This window comes from Alligator sinensis, unplaced genomic scaffold, assembly GCF_000455745.1.
Source record: "Alligator sinensis unplaced genomic scaffold, ASM45574v1 scaffold221_1, whole genome shotgun sequence".
In the NCBI taxonomy this organism is placed as follows: Eukaryota; Metazoa; Chordata; order Crocodylia; family Alligatoridae; genus Alligator; species Alligator sinensis.
Window position 1 is genome coordinate 2217091 of NW_005841948.1, and position 9906 is coordinate 2226996.

At 42.6% G+C, this 9906-nt stretch overlaps 1 long non-coding RNA gene across 1 annotated transcript in view; it reads right to left on the reverse strand.

Moving 5' to 3' along the window:
* Window positions 1–5422: 5422 nt before the first annotated feature.
* LOC112549686 overlaps window positions 5423–9906 on the reverse strand; it is a 7500-nt gene continuing 3016 nt past the window's right edge. Inside the window, exons 2-3 of the long non-coding RNA XR_003093200.1 lie at window positions 9239–9358; window positions 5423–5913 (exon numbers count right to left, since the gene is read on the reverse strand). This is a non-coding gene — a long non-coding RNA (uncharacterized LOC112549686). The remainder of the gene's footprint in view (window positions 5914–9238; window positions 9359–9906) is intronic.

Consider the following 9906-nt stretch of genomic DNA (forward strand, 5'->3'; position numbering starts at 1 on the left):
TAAGGATTTTAGAGCCCTGGGCACAGTGTTGATTGGAGGCCTCTATGCATGTAATCACATACAGTTACCATGGTGATTGTGCTTTAGGGCACAGGCTAGTGCATTTGGCGTTCATGTTTAAATTTTGGCACATGTGTGTGCTCATGCGTGGTTCTCTCTTTACTCTGTCACTGAACATTTGCGTCCTGTACAGGTACATGTGTCATATATGTCTTGTTTTGGCACTGATTGGTGGGTCTTTCAAACTGAGGGCCCATGGTCTTGGTCTCATGGACTCATGCCTTAAGATGGCACTGGAAAGCAGTTGGTAAGCCTGAATAAGATTGATATCATGCTGGGGGGCGGGCGGGGGGTAGAGAAATCTGCTTTGAGAGGTATGCAGCCACAGTGCAATTTCCTCTGGTTGAAGTCTCAGACCTTCAATTGACTAAGTCAGATTGGAGTTTAGGAATGCTCCTAGATTCCTCACTGATCCCAAATTTTCAAACCGCGATATCCTTAAATAATGTGTTACACCCTCCCCAGCTCATAGGAGGCCAGGGTCCTATTCTACTAGGTAGTAACTGGGTTTCTGCAGGATCCATCTTGGCAGCCTCTGACTGGACTACAGCCACATAGTCTACCTAGACATGGACTCACCAAGCCTCAGGAAACTACAAGCTGCACAAAACACAGCAGTACAACTCTTCAGCAACATGGGACCACAAGTACACCAAAAGTTGTCCTTCCCTATCACAGTAGCTTCCATAACAAAGTCAAAACCTGAGCATTTATCTTCATGGGCAGGAGTTCCAAAAGATCATCCAAGGTGCTGGGCAAGGACTACAGTCCACAAATCTGCTTCTCTAGTGCTGCTGAAATGTCTGTTGCACAAACAGAGTTCCTTCTGCAGCAGACAGAAAGTTTTGGCCAGGGGCTTGGCCCACAAAACAGGAACTGAGAACTTCCATGAAGCTCAACTCCTCCCCTCTAAGGAAGGGGCACTTTTTTTTTTTTTACTTCACCTTTGCTAACAAAACTACAGAGCTCATCATAAAGAAATCCACATGCACTTTTCCCCTGGGGGCTTAAAATATAGAAAGAAGGAAAGAATCATGTGTGGCATATGACCGAGATACATTACCAGTGCATTTAGTGTACTACTATGCTCAAATCCTACAGTAAAGGGCCTGGTATAAAAGTCTGCATAGAGTAGAATAAGGAATAGAAAAACAACCTTTTAAATGAAAGCTTGTATGCTGAGGCAGATTTCTGTAGCTAAGACTGGATTCTGCAGTCGAGGAATCCCTGAACATCTGGGAAATGCTTAATGGCCCCTGCATAACAGAATCCCTGAGGTGATAGAAAAAAATACCACCTCTTCTCTTGCAGTGTGCAGTCACCCTCATTGCATGGAGACAGGGAAATTGCATCTCCATATAAGTGAGAGAATTTCTGACCAAAAACTCTCTTCAAATTCTGCCTTCTCTTGCAAGTATACAACCCCACTATCTTTAGTTGAAGTAAACAAGTGCAACATTTGATTTTGCAGTTATAAATCAGTTAGCCTTTCTCTGGATGACATGAGAGCCAGGGTAGACTCTCCCCACTTCTTCCAGAACTGTTTTAGCTCTGTTTTACTAATGGAAGGATAACAACTCATTTTTATCACTAAAACAGATATCATCCTAGATGTGCACAGGGAGCAGATCTCTTTAGTATGAGCTGTTTTACATAGTCATTTTTCAGAGTACCTCTGCACTATAATTTCAACAGGTGGTAGCTGTGCCCATAATAATTTTTTGTTAAACTCTTGAATCTGTAAAGCCTTTGGTTGGAAGAATTCCTCCAGCCCCCAGTGTTCTTCTCTCTCTGTCCTCCTCAGGGACCAATCCCTCAATGTTTGTTATCAGGCTCCATTGATGAGTCCCTCTGTGCCTTAGGGTATCTCTTTTTTTTTTCTGTTCCAATAGTTCGAAGGTCATTCCCTGGCCTTAAAGGAATCCTGACTTTTTTTCTTTGATACCCAAACATTGGACATCTCTGGACCCCTCTGTTCCCATTCTGACCTTTTTTATCTCTATAGTTCTCTCTCAGTTTGCTAAGACTTCTCTATCAAGCTATACAACAATATTTTAAGGTGGAGGACAGGAAATTCCCAGGGCCATAATTAAATTTCACATGTAAAACTATGTGCGCTTTATCAGTTGCAAAAATGGATATTTCTCTTAATAAGCCACAGCTAGTATAAATCATGTGACATGAAAACTCAAACTGATTAACTAGAGACTAAGTCAATAAAAGAGCAGCAGAAATCTGTGATATCATGTAACATCCCAGTTTCAGAATGACACAACCTGATGATGAATGAGTGCATCACAGCTGTGATGCCACAAGTCCCTGAGGAATGATACTAGCTGTATCACTCACATTGGACTTCTGAACAAAATCCTAGTAGAGAGGCATTGCTCTAGGACTTTGTATGAGGCTTGAGGAGTAAGCAGTATATGACTTCTATTGCAGACATATAGTCACAGTGGCCAAATCTAAAGTAGATGTTGACTAGTGAATATGCACGGTCACTAGCTAGGCCTTTGTTGCTCTGAACATACACTGGTGAAGAGGTCTCCCTACATGTCCTCTCTATCTCTCTTCCTCCTACCAAGCAATGGAATTAAAGAAGCTTTGTTGCACTTAGGCCCTCCAGCTGAAGTTCCAAGCAAGTACTTCAATCATCTCATGCGTTTAAAAAGTTTATGTTTGCACCAGCAACATCATACATTCATCTCATCTGAATAAAAGGTTATAAAGATCAGTTGAAAGTTTGGAGATTAGGAGGCAAGTGTGGTTCAGAACAAAAACATTAATGACTTGTATTTGAATTCCTGATGAGAGAGAATGAGGAGGGCGATTGAGATATGAAGAGAAGGAAGGAAAGAGACACCATGGCAGAGACTGAAAACCAAACAGAAAATATGAAGAAACTTCAACTGAAGAGGTGGAGAGAAAATTTAAGAAACCAACTCAGGGATATTTATCAGTTACAGACAAGAAAGAGGGCCTCCAGACCCATGCATGACTAGCACCATCTTGGCCAATAGCATTAGCTGGGAGAGTATTGGTTGTTACTGTGGTACATATGGTAAAATCAAAGCCAGGTTGTAGATGCAAATAGCCTATATCAGCAAGTATTTTTATTCATGTTATTGTTGTCCTTTATCTCCACTTGTCTCTCATTGTTGGCCACATGTTGCACCTGCTGTAGGACATACCTTCAGTGGAATGTTAGCTCAAGATTTAGCTCCAGCATTCCCCTAACCCAACTTCTACCAACATACCACAATCTCCATCTTTAAAAGTCAGCATTTAAGCTGATCCATGAGGTGTGTGAGAGTTTGGGGAGTGATGGTGCTAGAGCTCGAGTGCTTCTGAATCTTAAGCTAGCAGTGCAATTGGGACTCTACTCTAAATTTCAAGTTCTTTAAGGTGGGACTGCCTCTTTCTATGTTTGTATACACTGGTACAGTGGTTCTCAACCTTTTCAGATTCAAGGCACCGCTCAGAAACTATCAGCTCTTAGCTTTCACTTATTTGGACTATGAAAAACAGTAAAGCAATCCTGCTGCAAACAACTTAGACTGCCACAGGCCAGAATGCTTTTGACACAGAATTTTTCTTTGAAGTATTTATGTGCATCCTGATGAGAGCACTTGTGGTTTGCAGTACCTCAAACTCATGTGAGGTGCCGCAAGCCATATGCAGTGCATATGCACCCATTGCCATGCTGCACATTTGCATCACAGGCACCAAAATTTGACATCAGGAGATCCAGGTGTCAAAAAAAGCCCCCAAAAAACAAAACAAAAAATTGCCACAAGCAGTAGCAGGGTCAGAAACAGAGCCTGGCCATCCAGAGCCATGCTCTGGCTGCAAGCCAGGCTCTGAGTGCCTGGATTGGCACCACTGCTACCCTGGGAGGCCCCTAGCACCCCTGGTAAAGCAGCTGAGACTAGCACAAGTGCTGGTCCCAGCCTCCCCTACTCCACCCATGACAATTTGTCCCGCAACAAGCCCACATGCAGGGGCATGCACAGAGGCAAAAAGCTGCGGCACAAATTTGTGCTGCTGCTATTTTTGCTGTGGCAACCACACATCCCTGCATGTGGGAACACCACCCTCTGGGTTTATCTTGTGAATTCTGTGTAGATGTGTGCATACTTAACAGTGCCAATATTGTGTGCCACCCTTAAAAGGATTTCATGCATCCTAGGGTGCTGCGGCCCCCTGGTTGAGAATCACTGAGCTAACACAATAGAGGTATAATATAAAAATTATGAAAAAAACTGGTGGATTTTCCTGGATTCTTTAGAAAACACAGAAGACAAATGTCCTAATTCCAAAAGGGGTATAAAGCCACTTGGTCTCCCATCACTATAGGGCTTCATGTGCATCCTGGTGACATCTAACATTTCAGAAACATTAACTAAATAAGTATTTCAAAATAATGGGAACTGAACACAGTAAGCCCTGTCATAGTCCCAGATCACATGGCCTCTTGTATTTTCAAGCTAGCTGTCACGCAAGAGGCCATGCTGTTATATTTGTAGTCACCTTGTTGGGAGTTGGAAGAGCCTTCATGCCATCAATATAAAAGACTGTCCCCACCCCAGGAGCCTGTGAGTTGAGCTGTGACTGGCCTCAAAATCAGAGAACCTGTGCACTGCTTCACCAATTCCAACCTTGTGCAACTGCCTAGGAATTAACTGTGATTTTCAGGGGAAAAAAAGCTTAAAACAACCCCATCAATTAATTTGTATGTTCAAACCTAGACACTTTCTTCTTCTTGAAAAAGAAAAAAAAAAAAGGCAGCAAGCTGAGAGACGGTAGTTGAGATGCAGCCAAGGATTTTGCAGGCCTTAACAGCTGGCTCTGCTCAAGGTACAGATTTACATGTTGGAGAACAGGCCTTTCCACAAAAGGATATTCCCTCTGAAAAGCCTCGTGTGTGACTGAAACTCATGATACAGGACAGCATCTGAGATGTACTTAAAAATAAGCAGCTTTCCTCTGCCCCTTAAATCCTGTGCGTAGTTCTGGAAGTTTCATCTTGATAAGCATATCTTATGCTACATAGTATAAACTGCATTTGAAAATATATCTTATAATTAAGATAGGCATTTACACACTTCTTGTTGGCAGGAACCCACTTGTTGAAAAGTGACATCATCTGCAATACTGGCAGAGTCAGAAAGGCAGTGTAATGTGCCATAAACCAGACTCCATCCTGCTGTAATATTATTTTAAAAGAGCACTTTCAAACTATGATGATCATTTATATTCTAAGAGCACCAGAGGATTGGTGGATGCAGGATTGAGCCCCATTGTGGCTAGCACCATACATACAAACACAAAATAAAACACTGCTCTCAAGTTTATGCTCAGAATGTAGGTTTGGTAAAGGAAAATGATTGGGCAAAAGGAGTTTAATAAACCTTAATATGAAATGTTTTCAAGCACAAGGTTGTTTTTAACATTGTTTGTATCTGCTAGTACATGGGAAATGGGAAGCGGAACTGATTGGTAATTTCACTGTCAGTGAGTGAAACACTAGAAGAAAATTCGATGTCTATAATCACAGATCTCAGTCGCGGCAGCACTTGGTTTTCCTCTTGCGGTTCTGACAGTAGCACCACAGAATAAGCTGTCTTCTTCCAAACCCACATATAACCTATGGATTTTCTTCCCCTACAGCAAAATAACCTTGGTCTCCAAACCCCTGCAGCAGCACCTGGAGTTGGTATAGGTTTATGTCAGGATGGCAAGCAGAAGTCAAACCAAATTGTTTTAGGAACAGCAATGTTGCTCTGACTTTGGTCCTCAGTACATGCTGGGGCATTTTGATGGCATCAATAAATGTTACTGTCACTGAACCATCTGAAAGTTAAACAGACTTGTAAAAATCTTTAAAAAAAAAAAAGCATGTTTAAAAAAACAACATGCATTGATAGTATCTTGTTAAATATTGTGTGTTATGATTTAATGTTAAATACTTTTCTTTAAAACATTATAATTCTTCTTATGACATTAAAGCTGGATGGAGAGCTGAAGGATAACCTAAAATATTTAGATTTGAGTGTCTTTCTTTATGTCTTATAAACAGAGTGACCATATGAATTTTATGGAAATTCAAGACCTTGTGTGTTGTCCCCTGCCCTCCACCATGTCCCCAGACAATATCTGCCCTAGGCAGGAGAAGCAGTACTCAGCCTAGTCCAGGGGTGGGCAAATGTGGCCTGCAGGCCACATGTGACCTGCCAGGCCATTCTATCTGGCCCAGGGGGCCCCTAAAAAATTTAGAAAATTAATATTTATCTGCTCCTGGCTGCCTGTCATGCAGCCCTTGATGGCTTGCCAAAACTCAGTAAGCAGCCCTCCACCCAAAATTATTGCCTGCCCCTGGCCTAGCCTCCCCACCACCTCCAGCCACTGCTCAGGAAGGCGCCAAAGGGCACCAAAATACAAGTTTGCCCAAGGCGCCCCACACACACAGACGAGCAGCCTGCACTCACAGCAGCACTCTCCCTCTGCCTCCAGCTGTTGCTCAGGAGAAGCCAGGTCAGGCAGTGCAGCACCAATCAAGGACTTTTATTTCTATTTTCACCAAATGGCTGGGATGCTGGGACAGCCTATGAAATCTGGGACCGTCCTGATTAAACTGGAATGTGTGGTCATCCTATTTACAAAGAACTAAAAAGTTTCTTGACAGTCAGGTTCTTACTGTTATTTATACACATATACATGTATACCCACATGCACACATACATATACACGTGCATACATGCACATATATGTATCTGAATTTCTGTTCTGGGTTTCTCTGACTGCTAAGCATGGTCTTGGTAATTTAAGGGAGGGAGGTATTGAGGTTTCATAAAGGCTTTTTTCCCCCAAGCATTTATTGGGCATTGCTGTTAAACAGACATTAAAAACAAAGAAAATAGCTTTTAATGCCTATTCTTCTCATGTAAAAATATGCCCAAAAGGCATATCTTAAAAAATAAAAATAAAAAATACATGTAATACTATCTTCAGACATCATGAGGAAATAAACAAGGCCAAACCCCCACTCTTTTCCTTTGCAAACTTCCTTTAAATGCATTCCATGTGCCTTACAAGGGCCTACCTAAGTGACACCCAAATCAGTAGACCCAGTTGCAGTAGGGTGTTCAGAGCTTTAGCCCAGTTATATAAGATCATAAAAATGCTGTGTCACAAAGGCTGCTCTTTAGAGGATTTAGGCTCAGCCAAACTTATATCATATCATCTGATCCCAGGGGACATGTTTGTCTGGGGCTGATGTTTGGGATAGGTGACCAGGCATCACACGGTGGTAGCCCTGTGGCCAGGAATTTCTATAAGAGGAAGCCTATTCCTTTAGAGAGGTGTTTCTAGGGAAGCCTGAATGGGCATAACAAAGACCCCCTGCTTACATAAAGCTAAAAGAGAGCTCTCTCAGAGAACCAGAAGGGGCCTAGTGTCGGAGAAGTGAAGAAGGGCTTTCTATACACATCAGAGAGAAAGGCATGGCTGGAGCTGCCTGAAGTGAGGGTCAGGACCATACACTTTAACTAGGAAAGGACTTGACAAAAAGCTGGGCAGCAATTTTTGAAAGAAATGCTGAGTCTAGCACAGCTCTGAAGAACCCATGTAGTGGGGGAAAGACTTGTTTTGGTTTAAGCTGACATTTGAACTAGTCTGTTTTAATAATTCTTTCTTGAGTCTAGTTTATTTGACTTGCCTGCATGCAATTTTGGGAAGTCTGAAAAGAACAGCGGGGCTGAATCTGGATTGGGTAAGATCCTGTTACATGGCATCTGCGATACAAGTGGGAATTGTGTTGTTGTAACAGTTTCCCAAAATCAGTTTCAATTATGGTGCAGACAGTCTCGAGATGTGAGGTGACTGGCAAGTGACTGCAGAAAGACAGTGATAGTAAAATAAAATGTTTGCTGCATCAGATTGTTCAGAACAGACTTATTGTAGAACAATTGCACTACAAATATAGCAAGCACTGGAGCAAATATAGCTCCTTACTGGTTTACCAAAAATCAGAAGTTCAGCTATCTTGCTATTTCTGAAAACATTTTCCATATTAGCCTTGAATCACTTTCTTTTAGAAACATCAGCTGATTGAAACAGTGTTAAAATCAATCTGTTACTAAGAGCACAAGATGCAGTAAAACAAAATGAAATGTTTTTATATCCTTGTGTATTGTACAACATAAACCTAGATCACCTGGGGGAAGTGTAGCTCTGGACTAATAGTGCAGCTGGTGACTCTAGCATGATCAGCTTTTGTTTTCAGATTACTATAACTTTTTCAGAAACATCATCCTTTGAACTACAATTGTCCCTGTTTGTTCTTAACCTAGAAAGGAATCACTCAGGCAATGAACATGAAAATTGTTTGACCTTCTTTGAAATACTAAATTGCAGGAGGAAATGGTGATTTTGATCAGTTAAAATATTTCAGGGCTCTTCAGAGTCTGGATGACTAAAATAGTTTGGTTTAAGGATTCATGACCAAATCCTGGTTAGACTACCAGTCCCACTAAGAACAGCTGTCCCACTGAAGTGTGAAAGATGAGCAAGATTTGGTGTCCACTTCTCAACATGACCGATATCTCCATGTGTTTGGGGAAAAGTAATCTAGAAACCATGGCGTGGCTTGCAAGCTGTTTACTGCTCACTTAAATGTTTTTGGCTCTTCTGTGTTGCCAGTTCATTCACTTATGGGCATTTGTAGACATGCTGCAGGAGGTAGGAGGGGGGCACTTTAATATGTGTAGTTCTGAGAGCCATGCTAATTAGAAGTGTCACGTGCATCAGCATCCCCATGCTCAAAAATGGTGGTGGGGTGCTTGGAACTAAAGCTCATCAAATGAGCTTTAGTTAAAGCACCTCACTACCATTTTTCAGTGCAGGGATGCTGACACACATGATGCTGGAGTCTGCTGGAGTGCTATAATTACCATGCTTCAGCAGACTAGATTGAGTCTGCGCCAACATGCTGGAATTACAGCATACTGGACCAGCCTCCCTGCATGTGTATAGGAGCCCAAAATATGAAACCAGTAGTGCATGTGTATTTAATTCCATTTTCAACTATATGGATACATTAAAATATGGAAAGGATACTGGACAATCATAGCTTGTGTTCCGATTTTCTTCAGTGTGGCCTTTAATATTGAAAGCATACCTCAAGAAAATGGAAGCCAACATTAAGAGTTGGGAGGAGCTGGCTTCCAACCGACTCCAATGGTACCGCACCAGCAACCGCAACCAAGCAGCAGCCTATTTCGAGGTAAAGCATCTTGCCCTAAAACCAGCAAAGAGCCAGTAGAGGAAGGAAAAGGAGAAAAATCCTAGTTTGCAGCCTATTCTCCCCTGCAGAAAGACCTGCAACTTCTGCAGATGGATCTGTGGTTCAAGGATTGGACTCTTAAGTCACCTCAGTGACTCATGACCAGGGATCGGGTTTTCCATTTTCCACGGAAAAACGGAGTAAAATGCTGATCTCCCCCTTTACCAGAGGAAAACATGCATTTCTCATTTTAGTGGAGAAACTCACAGATGTTGCAGTTTTGCAAAGAGCTCTCTGCAGGCTGGCAAAGTTCCAGCTTGCAGGGGGGCTAGGAGGAAGGCTGTCAGGCAAGGGGCACCATGTGCACATGGCTGCCAGGCAGCCTGGAGAGCAACTCCTGCAGGTAAGTCAGAAGGTAGGGGGGATTGAGGCCCCCATAGGGAGGGAAGGAGGGAGTTGGGCAAGGCTGGGGCTGGGGCTGCTGCCCAGCCAGGTGGCTTCATAGTTTCATAGTAGTTTGGGGTCAGAAGGGACCTGAACAGATCATCTAGTCTGACCCCCTG